The sequence below is a fragment of the Aegilops tauschii genome, chromosome 5 (assembly GCF_002575655.3).
Source record: "Aegilops tauschii subsp. strangulata cultivar AL8/78 chromosome 5, Aet v6.0, whole genome shotgun sequence".
Taxonomy (NCBI): domain Eukaryota; kingdom Viridiplantae; phylum Streptophyta; class Magnoliopsida; order Poales; family Poaceae; genus Aegilops; species Aegilops tauschii.
Genome location: NC_053039.3, coordinates 53,422,578 through 53,441,762, shown reverse-complemented (window position 1 = coordinate 53,441,762; position 19,185 = coordinate 53,422,578). Strand labels below are relative to the sequence as shown.

Here is a 19,185-nt window from a genome sequence, read left to right as displayed (position 1 = left end):
ATATATTTAATTGGAATTATGTGAAAATTGTAGTGTGCCTTATCTATTTCCTTATCTGTTGTTATGTATTATTTGTACAGTTATTGTTCAATGTTTAATTTAACCTTATGTAATTTCTGAAAAAAAATGAAAGATGCATAAATGGATAAGCAGGTGAAGATATTATTGTTATGGCTGATCATGGAGGATGCCTATTCCTTTGAGCTTCCATTGTCGATAGGGACGCTGTAGTGAGATTTCTATCGAACTGAAGATATTGAAAGTTGAAGGTTGGCACTGGTGGGGTTTGCTTCTATGAGTACTGTTAGGTATGTGGTGTCAAGAAGTTATGCTTTTTTTTTTTGAAAAGGAGGAATACCCCCGGCCTCTGCATCTGATCGATGCATACGGCCAATTTTATTAATTATTAGCACAAAACCTTACAAAGTCGTACAACAGTAAGACCAAAGCCACCATCTTCGCAACCTCTGTCGCTACTCCTATCTAACTGATGAAGGGGCGCTGATGGTCTGGGCCTAATACCAAACAGACCTCGCAGCCAAACCTAATATCTAAGACCTGAGGCCCCAACCTGGACGCCTGCCGGGTATGGGCACCCACCAGCCCGGCGTGCTCCTCAACGAGGCCGCCTGCCGCGTATGAGGCCGCCACAACCACCTACCACTAATCCATCTTCAGAGCTGTACTGTTGCAACGGCCTTGCCCGGTCTCACTGCCGCCGACGCCACCACGACGCCAGACAGCGTCGACCTCCTGCGCGTGTCCGTCACCACACATCTGACGCCAAGCCTCCGCTGCTCCATGCCGCCAAGAGCCGCCGCCAAGAATATGCATAAAGAAACACCGCTCCACCGAAAGGGAGGCAGCACACCCCACCCCTCACCTACCGACCCTTCCATCCGATCCCAATGTCCTTGGCGTCGCCTCCAGGAAGGTAACGGTGCACAGGGCGCCGCCAACGCCCGATCCGCAACGGATCTTGGGCTTTCACCCGGACATGGTTCGGAGAGGAGAGATGGTGCCCTCAGCAGCGCCCCCAAGGAGGAAAACGGCGCCAAAAATCGGCGTCGCCGCTGCCGGCCAGCAAGGGCGGCCAAGGTTTCCCCCGGACACCAATCTGCTCCACCAGAACATACCGGAGGTGGATCCGGAAGATCCAAACCGAACCGAGGACTGGGAATGGATGCATGGAAGGGAGGGGGGCAATACCTCCAGATCTGGCGGCTCGCCGTCACGCCGCACGCCCCGCCGTCGCTAGGCCCCGCTGCCCCGCGAGCAGGCCGAGGCTCCCCACGAGGGGCGCGCCCGACCAGCGCGAGCGCCAGAACACGCCGCCGCCGGCCGCCAGCGGGGTTTGCCCACCGACGATCGCCCACGACGAGCGCCAGATCCCGCCGACGAGCGCCGCCAGCACGCAGCCCGCCTCGTGCAGCCCTCCACGCCAGCCACCGTGGCAGCCCAGCGTCGCAGCGTCCCGCACCACGCCGCATTCCGGCCAGGTAAGATCGCCCCACGGCGAGCCCGCCTCGCGAGAAGGAGAGAACGCCCCGCCGCCGCCCATGCCGGGCGGGCTTCGCCCGCCGGCACGCCCTGGCGGCGGCGAGGGGAGGGATGGGAAGAGGGACGCGGTTCGGCGGCGGCTAGGGTTTCCTCCCCTGCCGCCCGTGGGAGCGCCAGAGGAGACGAGAGAAAAGTTACAACAAGTTATGCTTAGAAGTACTAAACTTATGTACGCAAATAGCACTATCTTTCATTGCACACACACCTGGGTGCTAATTCTTCCTTGGATTTTTCGTACGCAAATAGCACTACCTTTCACTGCACACACCAGGGTGCTAATTCTTCAAAGTATTATGCTATAAAATATGAATTAAATTTAGGCAGGTCTATCTTACATATGCGAACTCATCTCAGGCATTTTCCTTTAGCTACACAATTTACTCAAGTTCTCTTTTTGTATTGCCATTCAGCGACCTCTATATTTGATTACTCGCCTAACCAAGAGAATGAGTTACTATTTAGTTTCTTCTGATCTGCTCTGTTGCAAATTAGGCATCTTATACACTAGCTTGAAATGATATTCTTTAATGTTTATAAGAATAATAATTGTAATATGACATCAATTTGGGCGTAAATGTGAAGTTAATGTAGAGAAATTTATATAGAGAAAATCACAGGTTTTTATTATCATACAGAGAAACCATAAATCAAGAACCACCTCTGAAGCTCTGACACCCCCCCCCCCCCCCCTGCACCACCCTAGGTCCGACTAACTCTGCCCTAGCTTCGCCTCTCCACTTCTCCAATCACCACAGGTCGTTGTGTTCTTATGTATGCGTCCATTGCATCAGAGACTCTTACCACCACATCTAGGCTAAGCTCAAGGATCCTTTTTTCGTTTACAAAATTAGGTATTTGATTATAGTTATTTTATCTCTAAATAGGAGGGATTTTTCTTTTTTGTAATAATTAAGTCATGAAAGTTGGTTGTACATAATAAAACAAAGAGATCTGCGTGGAGCTGCATGCATTATACATAATTAGCTTAATTAGCATTATAAGTTTTTGTACTGATGTTTCCACCATATAATTAAAGTGTACCTACCGTCATCTTGCCTGTATCCGAATTGCAAAGTTTTATAGTTCATATGCGGGCTTGCATACTACATAAAACTGGGTGGTGCTACCAATTTCTGAAGCAATGCAATCTATTGTTTTCTTTTATTCAAATATTCAGTCTGACTTCGCACTCTCTGTCTTTCTTGATTTCTTAGTAGTTAGTTATGTTCTCTCTAATGTTTAGCAATTATACGGCTGATCGGCACCATTCCGCCCTCAACTCGCTAATGATTCGTCTATTTTGTTATTTTAGGATCATTTATATTTATACAGTTTACGCTCCAAATAATCTTCATACAGATGGTCCAACTTTGTGATTACATGAATCATATTTCTATGTTCACCTTTTCTAGAATTTGCATTTTTCTGAAGTCATCAACGTCAGAGTGGGAGTATGGGGCACATATAAGTCTGTATTCTGCAGGTGAGAAAAATGGTAAGCTTTCAAGGGTCATCAACAACAGTGTGATGTATAGTACTACTAGTATTTAACTGAAATTAATTACAAATGGTCCATCTTAATTACATGAACTTCATTTCTAGGGTCCCCCTTTTACCTATGATTGAATATTAATCAAGTAAAGAATGTGCTGGATTTATAATCATATTCCACGACATCAGATGTCTAGATTTCTTGTGATTACCCATTGCCAATATCCAGCATTTCATCTTTAGATATGGATGAACCCTTTTTATGAGCAACAACGTAAGTATCTGCATTCTTATCTTCCACTGTGTCCTTTACAGACCTTTCATCTTTACCGCCTCCATTACCTCTATCAGATCTTCTTTTATGGGCGGCGGCACTCGTCGGTCACTGTATGATCATCGATGGGTCGTCTATCAGATCTTCTTTTGTCATCCCGCATCTTGGGTTGTAAGATTCAGTAGACTTTTGGAAGGTTTGGTGTAAGCTAATATTATTTTTGTTATTTTGATATTTCTCTCTTTGGTCCGTCTCCTCTTACTTCTACAACAATGAAAGTTTCAGTTAGATGCCACGGTTGTCAAAAGCACTCACATTGCGTCATATAATATTTTCAGCGAAGATTATGCTGTCGTTATGGATGATCTTTTTTTGCAGGGGCATTAAGGATGCTTTTTTTTGCAGGAGCACTATGGATGATCTTCAAGGCTATGTATTTTGACTGAATTTTTGTTTATCCCCGTTGCAACGTATGGGTAATGTTTCCGATGAATTTGTAAATTTAATGCACAATCCAGGTCGCATCCACACCAATTAATAAATTCAGCCTCAAGTTCCTACAGCCACATCAATTTGAAAAATCGAGAGGAAAATCCAAAGCCGAAATCCACTATCGCAAATTTTGAGAATTTTACAGTAACATCTCTCTCTCAAATAGTTACTTTATCAAACCAGAGATGATTAAGAACTTGCAGATTTCCCGTTACTAAGTTCTGCCTAATTTATTTCTATTTAAGATTGGCATTTGACAAATCCCACGAGAGCTCCTGTTCGGCGCCTGTTGCGCCCGAACAGTGTGTGTTCTCCAGGATTCGAACTCGGGTGGTTGGTTCCTTGGCCGACCTCTAATAACCATCAGAGCAACTGCACATTGGTTACTACTATATAGCTTTGATTTCTGAATTATTTTTAGAACATCATGGATTTGAAAACGTTCATCATTTTGAAAAGATCACAAACTTTAAAAAAGTTCATCGATTTTGCAAACAGTTAAGGAAAAATTTGAAAAAAGTTCAATGCTTTTGAAAAAAAAGTTCATCGAGTTTTAAAAAAGTTCATCGATTTTCAAAAAAGTTCAAAAATTTTGACAAAAAATCATCAAATTTGAAGGAAAGTTCATCAATTTTGAAGAAAAGTTCATCGAATTTGAAAAAAGTTCATCGAATTTGAAAAAAGTTCATCAAAATTGAAAAAAAGTTCATCGAATTTGAAAAAAAGTTCATCCATTTTGGAAAACTGTTCATCGATTTTGGAAAAAGTTACGAATTTTGAAAAAGTTCATTGAACCAGGAAGAAGGAAAAAAGAAAAAGGGAAGTTCGAAAGAAGAAAAGAACGAGGAGAGGTACCTAAAGGCGCCGAATAGGGTTTGCCAAATCCCACAGCCAAGCCAACATCTAGCAGTGGCACTGAGAGCACAAAAGTATAAAATTGTACCCCTAAGATACATCTGAAACGCTCTCATCATCTGATGAAATTGATGCAGCCAGTGTCATTGTCAAGGGTGAAGGACACATATGTATTCCTCTCCATCTTGCCAGTCACCATCCCAACGAGCCTGGCCAGCAGGCCACCCACCCTGGATAGCCGCGTAAGAAGCCAATCTTGATGAACACAAAGCCGAGGAGATGCATATAGTGGGCACTCACCTTGGTCGTCTCAACGCGAGCCACCCCTTCTCGCCAGTGCCGGACAGCGGCACAATGACGATCTGCTTCATGGTGATGAAAGAGGGTGAAGACCACCACCGCAAGGAGGCCAGCCGCTTGGATGCGAATCGACAGCGGGGTGGCGGCGATGTTCGCCGGGTTTCAACAGGTGCCACTGCCAATGTAAATTAAAACACTTGTAGTCTTTCACTGAGCAACGTGGAGATTACATGAAGTAAAGCTGGATGGCAATTATATGCTTCATGTAAAATTATATGAAGTAAAGCTTGATGGCTATAGTAGAGGGAGAAGACTGGATGCAATGTAAATATCTCATCTCTTCAAATATGTTGTTAGATGTGTATAGTCCCCTTTTCTGTATATCCCCCATTGTATAAGGGGTTTCCTGCATTTTACTACACATGTATATGTATTGGCCTTTGACCCTCTGTCAATACTAGTTGCTCATTATCCGACATGGTATCAGATGCTAGGTTAGTCTCTCTTTCCGGCACGATGGAACTCCGTGCTCCCTGTCCATAATTTCCCCGGTTTCCGCTGCTTCTAGCCACCCACCCGTCGTCTCCTCTCTGCAACCGGTCGGCACCGTTCTCTACAGCGGGCCGCTGCCGTCCTCTGCAGTCCGGCTGCCGCCAGCTCCTGTCCCGTCTGGCCGCTGCTGTCCCCGGTCCGTCCGGCCCATGCATCGCCTGCCTTCCGCTTCCGCCAGGCTCGTCTAGCCGCCGCCGCCCCGGGCTCGTCTGGCCATCGCCGCCCCTGGCTGTCCAGCCGTCGCTGCCCCTGGCCGTCCCGCCGCCGCCGCCGTTCCCGGCCTGCCAGACCTCCGCCATCCCAGCTTCCGGCTGCTGGCGGCCCGGCTCCTCCTTGCCTCTGCTCGCGTGGGCTGATCCCGCTTGAGTGCCTGCCTCGAGTGAGGCAGTGCTCGATCCAGACCGGGTCCTCTTTGTCCATTGACTCCAAAAAAAATAGAGTGACTTCCTCATGTCCTCTTCGGGCTATGTCGCGGTCCCTCGGTGCTCGGTGATCTTCGATCGCACCAACTATGCTGAGTTTGCGGGGTTCATGCGTATCCATATGCGCGGTCTTCTTCTGTGGGGCATTCTCTCTGGCGAGGTCACCTGTCCGCCATGCCCTATTGCTCCCGTGGCTCCTACCCCGCCGGTGCCGCCGGTTCTTGACGCTGATGCTTCTCAGGCTGATCGAGATGCAGCCAAGGCGCTTGATGATGCTGCAGTTGATACTTATGATCAGCAGGTATCCGCTTATTCAGATGCTCTTGCTGCACACGGGGATGATCTGTCTGCTTACACTCAGCGGTGCAATGATGATGCCCGTGTTGCTGCTGCTCTCACTGCGAGTGTCCTCCCTCAGTTTGCTTTGGAGTTCATGGGCCTCGGCATAGTTGCAGCGATGTGGTCTTATCTCTGTCAGCGCTATCAGCCCTCTGGTGATGCTCTCTACTTATTTGTGGTGCGTCAGGAGCACGCTCTTCAGTAGGGTGACTCATCTGTTGACGAGTTCTACACATAGAGTTCTGCTATCTGGCGCCAGCTTGACTCTCTTCGGATAGTTATTTGTGGATCTTGCCGCTGCTGTCAGACCATGCGGTCTGACTTGGAGTTTCAGCATGTCCATGAGTTCTTATCTCGCCTCCGCTCCGAGTTTGAGCCTCGACGTGCTCACTTGATTGCTCATGGTCGTGTCCCTATCTCGGAGGTACTTGCTGAGCTTCGTGCTGAGGAGACCCGCCTTCGTTCTGCTGGATTGCTTGTGCTCCCTTCTGTGTTGGCTGCCCGAGCTCCTGTGTCGTCTGCTCGTCTCACTGCGCCACCGCTCCTGCCCACACCTTCAGGGGGTGGGTCGCCCTCCTTATGTTGAGAAGGGTCGGTCGCGCTGTGGCACCTTCTGTGACTACTGCTCCAGGCTAGGTCACCCAGAGTCTGATTGTCATCAGAAGCAGCGAAACCAGAGGCGCTCCTCTTCCAATGGTGCTCCCGTGTCGTCATCAACTCCGTCACTCACCGACCAGGACATTGTGCGGCTCAAGCGCCTTCTGGCTTCCTCCGGCTCTTCATCGACGGGTTCTGCTGCTGTTGTGACTGCTTTCACCACTTCATCACCGCCGGCATCTACACCGTCAGGTACATCTTCGTGGGTTTTGGACTCTGGAGCTTCCTTTCATATGTCCTCTGATTCTTCAGCGTTGTCTTCTCTTTGCTCTCTTGATTCTCCTATTAATGTTCTTACTGTCGATGGCACATCTCTTCCTGTTGCTAGTCGAGGTATTCTTTCCACTCCATCCTTTTTCTGTTCCTAGTGTTTCACATGTTCCTCGCCTTACCATGAATCTTTTTTCCACTACCCAACTTACTGATTCTAGTTGTCGCGTCATTCTCGATACCGACTCTTGCTCCATTCAGGATCGTCGCACCAAGGTTTTGGTTGGTGCTGGCCCCCGGCGCCGTGAGCCAGAGGGCCTTTGGGAGGTTGACTGGCTTTGTGTTCCTTCCGCAGCCACGACTTCTACCAGCTCTCATGCTCTTGTTGCCTCCTCGTATGCATCCTTCCAGTAGTGGCATCATCGCCTTGGTCACATCTGTGGCTCTCGCTTGTCATCATTAGTGCGCCAGGACCTCTTAGGGTCTGTATATGGAGATGTTTATTTACATTGTAATGGTTGTAGACTTGGCAAACAGATCCAGTTACCTTATCCTACCAGTGAGTCGGTATCTCAGCATCCTTTTGATTTAGTTCATTCTGATGTCTGGGGTCCTGCTCCCTTTGATTCGAAAGGTGGTCATCGCTACTATGTTTTGTTTATTGATGATTTCTCTTGCTACACTTGGCTCTGCTTCATGAAATCTCGTAGCGAGGTTCTCTCTATATACAAACGATTTGCTGCCATGGTTCACTCCCAGTTTTCCACGCCTATTCGTACTTTTCGTGTTGACTCTGCTGGAGAGTTTATCTCCCAGCTGTTGCGTGGTTTTCTTGCGGAACAGGGTACTCTTGCCCAGTTCTCTTGTCCTGGTGCTCATGCTCAGAATGGCGTTGCAGAACGCAAGCATCGTCATCTGCTTGAGACGGCTCGTGCGCTGATGATTGCCGCTTCCCTTCCGCCCCACTTTTGGGCTGAGGCTGTTTCTGCATCCACCTATCTCATCAACATTTAGCCTTTGACCGCCCTGCATGGTGGTATTCCTATGGAGTGTCTCACTGGTCGTTCTCCTGACTATTCAGCTCTTCGTATGTTTGGATGTGTGTGCTATGTCCTTGCTCCGCGAGAACACACCAAACTGACTGCTCAGTCCGTTGAGTGTGTTTTCCTTGGCTACAAAAGTGCATGCTCTAGCCAATGCAACCAAAAGACCGATCTGATGGAAGAGACTAGGAAGCACATTATACGTCAACACTCCCCCTCACGTGTGTCTCCCTCAGGCCTAAACGTGGACCGAAAGTGGGCTGCAATTTAATTGCGCCAGCCGGGTCTTGAACTCAGGAGCTCTTGGCTCTGATACCATGTAGAAGTGCATGCTCTAGCCAATGCAACCAAGAGACCGATCTGATGAAGAGACTTAGGCAGCACATTATACGTCAACATATGTCAACTGGAGTATTTCTCAACAATCCCTTGGATCTGCTCCAGAGTCAAGATTGACAACAATTAGCAAGAATGAGCTACCTACAAATGACCACGAAACAAAGCAAAAATGGTGCTGGAGTGCACTGAGTCTTTTTAGCAAACATATGGTGTGCACCTCGCGAGCTGGCGGTGGTTGAAGTCAATGGGGGCAGAGCAGCACTGAGCTGCACGCAGCCTGGGCAACGACCATCGAACTGCTCCGCCGATCTGTGCGTGATGGGAGGAGAAGGTGCTCCGGCCAGGTGAAGAAGAGCGTCGGGGAGGAGAGGAACTGGCTCCCGTCGGCTCACAGGAGCAGGTGCTCTGGCCAGGTGAAGAAGAGCATCGGGGAGGAGAGGAACCGGCTCCCGTCGGCTCACCTGTCATTGAGAGGTGAGGCATATAGTTTGGAAATGTCTTTTGCCGTCGCCGGAGCACGTCGGGGAGGAGAGGAACCGGCTCCCGTCGGCTCACCTGTGATTGAGAGGTGAGGCAGATAGTTTGGAAATGTCTTTTGCCGTCGCCGGAGCACGTCGGGGAGGAGAGGAACCGGCTCCCGTCGGCTCACCTGTGATTGAGAGGTGAGGCAGACAGTTTGGAACTCTCTTTTGCCGTCGCCGGAGCACTGGATGCCAGCCAAGAGAGGAGGGAGGGTGGGTAGCGTCGCTGGAAGAGGAACACACGAGGGCTGGGCTGGTGGTGGAGGACGACGACGTCGAGTCGTGGCGAGAGAGGGGTTGGGTGAAGGTGCGGCGTCGGCATCAAGTGTCGCCGGTGGTGGACAGCCGCAGGGGTGGGGAAGGCGGACGGCGGAGGGGTGTTGGTGGCGCGTGGCGGGGGCCGGCGGCTGATAACCCACAAGTATAGGGGATCGCAACAGTTTTCGAGGGTAGAGTATTCAACCCAAAGTTATTGATTCGACACAAGGGGAGCCAAAGAATATTCTCAAGTATTAGCAGTTGAGTTGTCAATTCAACCACACCTGGATAACTTAGTATCTGCAGCAAAGTATTTAGTAGCAAAGTAGTATGGAAGTAACGGTAACAGTAGCAATAGTAACAGTAGCAGTTTTGTAGTAATTGTAACAGTGGCAACGACAAAGTAAATAAGCAAAGCACAATATGTGAAAAGCTCGTAGGCATTGGATCAGTGATGGATAATTATGTCGGATGCGATTCCTCATGTAATAGTTATAACATAGGGTGACACAGAACTAGCTCCAGTTCATCAATGTAATGTAGGCATGTATTCCGAATATAGTCATACGTGCTTATGGAAAAGAACTTGCATGACATCTTTTGTCCTACCCTCCCGTGGCAGCGGGGTCCTATTGGAAACAAAGGGATATTAAGGTCTCCTTTTAATAGAGTACCGGACCAAAGCATTAACACATACTACGGTCATCACCGAGAAGTATCCCGATTATTGTCACTTCGGGGGTGTCGGATCATAACACATAATAGGTGACTATAGACTTGCAAGATAGGATCAAGAACTCACATATATTCATGAAAACATAATAGGTTCAGATCTTAAATCATGGCACTCGGGCCCTAGTGACAAGCATTAAGCATAGCAAAGTCATAGCAACATCAATCTCAGAACATAGTGGATACTAGGGATCAAACCCTAACAAAACTAACTCGATTACATGGTAAATCTCATCCAACCCATCACCGTCCAGCAAGCCTACGATGGAATTACTCACGCACAGCGGTGAGCATCATGAAATTGGTGATGGAGGATGGTTGATGATGACGACGGCGACGAATCCCCCTCTCCGGAGCCCCGAATGGACTCCAGATCAGCCCTCCCGAGAGAGATTAGGGCTTGGCGGCGGCTCCGTATCGTAAAACGCGATGAAACTTTCTCTCTGATTTTTTTCTCCACGAACGCAATAGCCTCTTTATTATTAATAAAATAAATAAATAAATAATATATATATATTTGCAAACATGCTCGTGCGTTGCAACAGGAGAAAAATAATAATTAATTAACATAGTATATCAAATTATGCAATTTCCTTATTGATATTCCATGAAGTCCACTTAACATTACTTAGGCTCGACTTTCAGATTAGTAACAGTCAAACTTGTGAAACAACAATCATGATCACATCCTGAAGTGGTCCTCAAAAATTAAGAGGGGAGATCTATGCTCATAGTCATAGGTGCAGTAGTATTTATTCACCTTTGCCAAAAGATGCTAATCATCCATGTGACCATTTCTCTGCAACATACATGTATATCATAATAGACTGAGTCCAGTAGGTGTGAAACACTGCACTAATTATATATTTTCTCTTCTTGCCGGGAAGGCACTACACTAACTCTAAATTGAACTCTTTTAAATTCATTTTGCCTTCACCGCAAAGCCACAAAAGATTAAAATAAGAATTAGCCAAAAATACAAATAGATATTAAATATATTAGTTAGATGAGAACGAACAGATGAAGTAGCGATGATCCTACTGAATTAGTTGAGGTGCAGCACCGTGACCTTGCAACAACAGCCCATGCGGAGGGGATCCGGCTTGCATTCCTGGTCCACAATTGTTGTGACCGCACACTGTTCCTAGTGGATGATTCTCCAATCAAATCCAGGCTTGTCAGTAGCACCTCTATGAATGTACATAACTCAACTGCATGAACGCGTCCTGCTTGAATACTGTTCATATTGGCCAGTTGCAGCCTCAGCTCTGCTGCTCTTGCAAGGAAGTCCTGCTAAACCCATCAACTCCTTGCTAGCACCCACCACTTTCATGCCTGATAAAACTAATCACAACACTGTTAATTAGTTATCCTAAAAGATCACCACATTCGGACTGTCGTAGTGCTAGCGGCCGACCGGCGTTTAGAGGTATGTTTTATGTTATTTTCGTACATAAGAAAACCCAACAGAAATATGTGCGTAAATAACACCTTTTTTGGCACCAGATCCTTGTATATAGTTCTATAGACCGACTAAATAGCTTGTTCAAAATAATCTTGTCTGCATAAGCAACTTGCTCTACTGCTTCATTGACAACCCACCTTCCTTTCATCAAATGTTTCATGGCCTGCTAGTCAATCAACCACAGCACCACAGCATCAAGTTTCACATACTTTCAGACCCATTCATCATAACAAAATATTTTAATAACAAGACCAAGCTTCGCAAGGCCTATACTGTGAGTGGGTCTGTTAGACATTAGAACTTCACACAACTTAAGATTAATTAATGAGATTTACTTGCTGGCTCGATAAATATGTGATCAAACTTCACCAACTTCAGAAGCTTTACAAGACTCCCCTTGGACAGTGCATCATAAAAAACCTGTATTCACCATCACAATGTCTTCAACAAAGGATGAACGAACATTAATCCTCTTCTCATGTTGCAATGTTAAAAGGTGATTCAGAAGGGTTGTCTCTGAAAGAGAGACTAAGAACAATTAGCTAATTTAATTTAAAAAAACATTGGGATTGCATATATTTTAGCATCATGGAAGTAAGCACATTAATCGGTTTAAATTGACACTGGTTATAATGATTTAATTGATAGTGCATCATTTTCTCAATTCTGAATTCATACGGCAATCGTCTACGCATTACTGGACAATCGTATCAGACTTCAGACTTGACTGGCTTCATGTTCAGTGGTGAAATTAAGGAACCTCAGAGGCTCAGATGCAGCTAAGAGGCTGTAAGATTCTGATAAATTACCTTCTGTACAATTGACAGGGGACCAAGGAGCAAGGATACCCAGTTAAGAACAGAGTAGAGAGCTATTAACATAACAAAAATAATCAAGCATAAAATTCATGTCAAGTTGTCAACATCTACATGCTTACCCTTGGGAAAAGATGTCTGGGAGTTAGGCACCAAACTTCAGAAAAAAATACGCTGAGTTGCGAATACAATATAGCTGACTGAGAGCTTGCAGGCTAAGAACATTGAGATTTCTATTAGAATGGTTTACTGGAGGTTGTCTCCTGATGTTCATAGATAGAAAAGGAGTTTCAGTAGAAGATCTGAACTTCAAGGTTATTATTTTGAAGTGGGGAAAATTCTTAAAAGTTATCTAGCTCGCTGCTTAATTAAGAATAGACCTAGTTCTAATTGTATCTGTGGGAGTACTTGTCGATTTGCGCAATCCAAGTAGCTAGATGCCTTCAAAAAACATCTACAGTTCCATTCTTTTCTATGTATACATTGGCAAAAATGATGCCTTATCGCTTATTGGCATGAAGCACTATGTACAGAAAAATTTCAATGCTCAACAAACAATAAACATTTTGGAATTCATAAATGCCTAAACGTGTTGGACCATGTCTTCAGATACAGTCCAGTTATAGTTACCCAACCTTCAGAGGCCAAAAGCAGGGAGTTGGCCTGCAGCAAACAGACCATGGCCATCGAATGCAGCACCCAGATCACCTCATATCATCCATCCACCATGGCTACTATCTGCACCGTATCGCCAGCATCAATAAATTAAAGAGACTAAATGCTTTTTCTACAATCAGCTATTGTAGTCCTTAGGTATCCATCTTTCTAGTTACTAATAATGAATCTGTTTCTAGCTGTTTCTAATAGCGCCACTTAAAACAGCATGCCCAAATCTCGGGATTCAGTTCAGCTGAATAAACACCTGGAATTCTTTCAGTCCAAGAATGACCTGGAGTCTCTATTGGAGAGAAGTCCACCCGGGATCTGAGCATGATCGACATGTCCATTCATTGAGTCATCCTCGCCATAGCGAGTTCGTATAGGCATTCCTTAGAGCTGCTAGTCTTCTTCACTCTTCTCATTCAACTCTTGAATTTCTCATGCCATCTTATACTCATCAGGCCTACAAAAATTATGCCGAAAAAAAATCAAGTATGAGATGTAGGATCCAGAGTACAGATCTTTAGAAAGATAACTTTTCTTTCACAAAAAAAGCCATCTGAACCAAACTTTTCTTTCACGACAAAAAGCATCTGAACCAAGTCTGATGCCCACTAAAAAAACACTATGTTTAATGCATGCATCTCCCAGTGGAACTTATATGAAGATAAACGAAGCAACATGATGATAGAAATCAGGAGATGGCACTAATTGATCTAGTGAGTGTGATCTGTAGTTCGTAGGTAAATAAGCACACCCATGTGAACTTGATGTCCTAGATAGTTTGTACAAATGCTCATATCTCCAGACTGCCCCTTTGAACCAAGCCGAAATACATATCGCCAATCCATGCGGCTGTACCAATCACATAACATGTGGAATTTAGATGGGCAGAAGAACATCATAAGGCGCTTCTAATCAAGATTTCGTAAACTGTGAACCACACAGCTGCTGCGTTGTCATTAGTTACCAAATGGCAGAGCAGAGTAGAGGTAGCAGCAACAATCTGGATTCTAAATTAAATACTCAAACCACAACACTGCCCCCCCAGCTTCTCATCTTATTAATCGATACTACCATCTGGATTCATTTGTCCTAACAACTAAGCAACGATTGGAATCGGATCAGATGTAACGGAAAACTAAATGCTTAACCATGAATTAGATTCATTCATAAAAAACTTGTTCTTTCTTTCTTAATATATGGACGTGCAGGTCTCCTGCGTGTTCCCGAGAAGAAATTAGATTCAGCCAGACGTAGAGCATGAAAATTGCATGCTCCCTTATGGACGCAATATTGTAACCTATCAAGATTAATGGCGTATATAATCATTTCGATTTATTCAAATAGTAAACAAACTAACTAATGTAGTAAGTCCTATTTCTACCTGTTGATAAGTCAAACCGTCCATTGTTAATTCCACCATGATGAGGAATTGAGCGGGACAAACAAAGCAAAACAAAAGAGGCAATGTGAATTGACCAATTGATTGTTATCTTACTTCATTCATGGAGTCCAGCAGGTGGGATCAGATGAGAAACTGAAGGTGGTGTTCCACTCTCTGTCCCTACAACAATGCAATCTTGCATTCAATACATTCATTCCTCGGGAAACAAATTAGGTGCGCTTGCCGAACGGTTGGAGGCACGGGGAGGGGATCTCACCAGATGAGGAGATCCTGCTGGAGGAGGGGATCCCACCAGATTAGGGGAGCATGGGTCTCCGCGCCTCGATCCGAGCAGAAGAAGCCTCCGTTGCCGCCGATGGAGCACGCTGTGCTTAGAGAGTTGGGAGGCGAGTTAGGGTTCTAGATCAGGATGGGGGAGGGAGCAGCGGGCTTGGTGGTGGTAGATGGTGCACGTAGGGGGGAGGGAGGGAGGGATGGAGGGGGCACTACTAGAAAACAGGGCTTTGGTTCAGGCTAGATAAGCCCATTAGTTCCGGTTCAGTCACGAACCGGGACCCATGTGGGCATTGGTCCCGGTTCGTGAGGCCAGGGGGCCTGCCGGGCCTCATGTGGGCATTGGTCCCGGTTCGTCTGGCCCTTTGGTCCCGGTTGGTGGGAGGAACCGGGACCAATGAGCCTCGCTCCTGGCCCATCACCATTGGTCCCGGTCACGAACCGGGACCGATGATGTGCCTATATATACCCGCCGGCGAGCAGAGCACTTCACACTGCTCTGGTTTTTCTGGCCGGCGAGGGAAGGGCTTTGTGGTGCTCTAGCTCACCTCCTATGCACATGGGGTGTTCGATGGAATGCCCGAGCCACACTACTTAAGCTTTCTCCTCTACAAGCTCGACCTCCAAACTCAATTTTCCTCAATATTTGTCTAGGTTTAGCGGTCTGTCACGTCCCGTCCCCGTCTTCACCGCCGTCGATCGCCCGTGCCGATCTCGTCGCCGGCACCACCGTGATGAGCCTTTTGTTCTTATCTTCTTTCTGAAAGGAAAAAAAATCTTACTTGTATGTTTAGATAGATACTTGTATAATTTTCTTGCTTTTATTATTGCTTCTTATTATATAGTGCGATGGTTTTGGTATCCGCCCTCGTCGGCCCTCGTCCTGTCTATGATTCAGATGTGGTATATATTAGCTTTTATAACTATTTGGTTCATTTATTGTTTATGATAATTATGCCGACCAACGAGACATAGATTTTATTTACCTAGGAGGTATGTGAACCGGAAATTCCAACCGACCCTATTGTCGAGAGGTTAAATTTAGTTGAAGAAGAAAACAATTACTTGAAAGAAAAAATAAAAAAATGAGGAGGAGAAGATGATATTGGAGTTGCATGTTGCGGATGTCGTCGATGATCACAAGATCAAGATGGATGCAATGCGCCTGAAGATTAGAAAGATTAGAAAATATGTCATTCATACCGAGGCTTGGTATCATTATGCCGTTGGTGTTGGAAATATGCCCTAGAGGCAATAATAAATGGTTATTATTATATTTCTTTGTTCATGATAATAATCTATTATTCATGCTATAATTGTATTGTCCGGAAATCGTAATACATGTGTGAATACATAGACCACAAAGTGTCCCTAGTAAGCCTCTAGTTGACTAGCTCGTTGATCAACAGATAGTCATGGTTTCCTGACTATGGACATTGGATGTCATTGATAACGGGATCACATCATTAGGAGAATGATGTGATGGACAAGACCCAATCCTAAGCATAGCATAAAAGATCGTGTAGTTTCGTTTGCTAGAGCTTTTCCAATGTCAAGTATCTTTTCCTTAGACCATGAGATCGTGCAACTCCCGGATACCGTAGGAGTGCTTTGGGTGTGCCAAACGTCACAATGTAACTGGGTGACTATAAAGGTGCATTACGGGTATCTCCGAAAGTGTCTGTTGGGTTGGCACGGATCGAGACTGGGATTTGTCACTCCGTGTGACGGAGAGGTATCTCTGGGCCCACTCGGTAATGCATCATCATAATGAGCTCAATGTGACTAAGGCGTTAGTCACGGGATCATGCATTGCGGTACGAGTAAAGAGACTTGCCGGTAACGAGATTGAACAAGGTATTGGGATACCGACGATCGAATCTCGGGCAAGTAACATACCGATTGACAAAGGGAATTGCATACGGTTTGATTGAATCCTCGACACCGTGGTTCATCCGATGAGATCATCGTGGAACATGTGGGAGCCAACATGGGTATCCAGATCCCGCTGTTGGTTATTGACCGGAGAGGCGTCTCGGTCATGTCTGCATGTCTTCCGAACCCGTAGGGTCTACACACTTAAGGTCCGGTGACGCTAGGGTTGTAGAGATATATGTATGCGGAAACCCGAAAATTGTTCGGAGTCCCGGATGAGATCCCGGACGTCACGAGAGGTTCCGGAATGGTCCAGAGGTGAAGAATTATATATAGGAAGTCCAGTTTCGGCCACCGGGAAAGTTTTGGGGGTTACCGGTATTGTACCGGGACCACCGGAAGGGTCCCGGAGGTCCACCGGGTGGGGCCACCCATCCCGGAGGGCCCCGTGGGCTGAAAGTGGAAGGGAACCAGCCCTTAGTGGGCTGGGGCGCCCCCCTTGGGCCTCCCCCCATGCGCCTAGGGTTGGGAACCCTAGGGGGGAGCTTCCCCCTTGCCTTGGGGGGCAAGGCACCCCTTCCCCCCCTTTGGCCGCCGCCCCCCCTTGGAGATCCCATCTCCCTGGGCCGACGCCCCACCCAGGGGGTCTATATAAAGGGGGGAGGGCAGGAAAGAACAGCCTTGGGCGCCTCCCTCCTCCCCTGCAACACCCCTCTCTCTCTCGCAGAAGCTCGGCGAAGCCCAGCCGGAGACCCGCTACATCCACCACCACGCCGTCGTGCTGTTGGATCTCCATCAACCTCTCCTTCCCCCTTGCTGGATCAAGAAGGAGGAGACGTTGCTGCACCGTACGTGTGTTGAACGCGGAGGTGCCGTCCGTTCGGCACTCGGTCATCGGTGATTTGGATCACGGCGAGTACGACTCCGTCATCCACGTTCATTGGAACCCTTCCGCTCGCGATCTACAAGGGTATGTAGATGCACTCCCTTCCCCTCGTTGCTAGTACACTCCATAGATGCATCTTGATGAGCGTAGGAAAATTTTAAATTATGCTACGATTCCCAACAGTGGCATCATGAGCCAGGCCTATGCGTAGTTACTATGCACGAGTAGAACACAAAGCAGTTGTGGGCGTTGAGTTTGCCAATTCTTCTTGCCGCTACTAGTCTTTTCTTGTTTCGGCGGCATTGTAGGATGAAGCGGCCCGGACCGACCTTACACGTACACTTACGTGAGACAGGTTCCACCGACTGACATGCACTAGATGCATAAGGTGGCTAGCGGGTGTCTGTCTCTCCTACTTTAGTCGGAACGGATTCGATGAAAAGGGTCCTTATGAAGGGTAAATAGAAATTGGCAAATCACGTTGTGGTCATACGTAGGTAAGAAACGTTCTTGCTAGAAACCTACAAACCACGTAAAAACTTGCAACAACAATTAGAGGACGTCTAACTTGTTTTTGCAGCAAGTGCTATGTGATGTGATATGGCCAGAAGATGTGATGAATGATATATGTGATGTATGAGATTGATCATATTCTTGTAATAGGAATCACGACTTGCATGTCGATGAGTATGACAACCGGCAGGAGCCATAGGAGTTGTCTTTATTATTTTGTATGACCTGCGTGTCATTGAATAACGCCATGTAAATTACTTTACTTTATTGCTAAACGTGTTAGCCATAGAAGTAGAAGTAATCGTTGGCGTGACGACTTCATGAAGACACAATGATGGAGATCATGATGATGGAGATCATGGTGTCATGCCGGTGACGAAGATGATCATGGTGCCCCGAAGATGGAGATCAAAGGAGCATAATGATATTGGCCATATCATGTCACTATTTGATTGCATGTGATGTTTATCATGTTTTTGCATCTTATTTGCTTAGAACGACGGTAGCAAGTAGGATGATCCCTTATAATAACTTCAAGAAAGTGTTCACCCTAACTGTGCACCGTTGCGAAGGTTCGTTGTTTCGAAGCACCACGTGATGATCGGGTGTGATAGATTCTAACGTTTGAATACAACGGGTGTTGACGAGCCTAGCATGTACAGACATGGCCTCGGAACACACGCAATACACTTAGGTTGACTTGACGAGCCTAGCATGTACAGACATGGCCTCGGAACACGGAGGACCAAAAGGTCGAGCATGAGTCGTATAGAAGATACGATCAACATGAAGATGTTCACCGATCTTGACTAGTCCGTCTCACGTGATGATCGGACACGGCCTAGTTAAACTCGGATCATGTTTCACTTAGATGACTAGAGGGATGTCTATCTGAGTGGGAGTTCATTAAATAATTTGATTAGATGAACTCAATTATCATGAACTTAGTCTAAAATCTTTACACTATGTATTGTAGATCAAATGGCCAACGTTGTCCTCAATTTCAACGCGTTCCTAGAGAAAACCAAGCTGAAAGATGATGGCAGCAACTATACGGACTGGGTCCGGAACCTGAGGCTCATCCTTATAGTAGCCAAGAAAGATTATGTCTTAGAAGCACCGCTAGGTGATTCACCAATCCCACAGAACCAAGACGTTATGAACGCTTGGCAGCAGCGTGCTGATGATTACTCCCTCGTTCAGTGCGGCATGCTTTACAGCCTAGAACCGGGTCTTCAAAAGCGT

General features: G+C 46.4%; 1 long non-coding RNA gene across 6 annotated transcripts; it reads right to left on the bottom strand.

Moving 5' to 3' along the window:
• Window positions 1-10,621: 10,621 nt before the first annotated feature.
• On the bottom strand, window positions 10,622-14,848 carry LOC109767421 (uncharacterized). Of its 6 annotated transcripts, none has more exons than XR_012184046.1 (5): window positions 14,650-14,848; window positions 14,487-14,552; window positions 13,248-13,448; window positions 11,537-13,063; window positions 10,622-11,389 (listed from the first exon to the last, which is right to left on the bottom strand). It is a non-coding gene; the product is annotated as an uncharacterized lncRNA (long non-coding RNA). The 6 variants fall into 6 exon arrangements; XR_012184045.1 differs by having other exon boundaries at window positions 10,622-11,380; XR_012184044.1 differs by having other exon boundaries at window positions 10,622-11,673; window positions 11,846-13,063.
• Window positions 14,849-19,185: the final 4,337 nt, after the last annotated feature.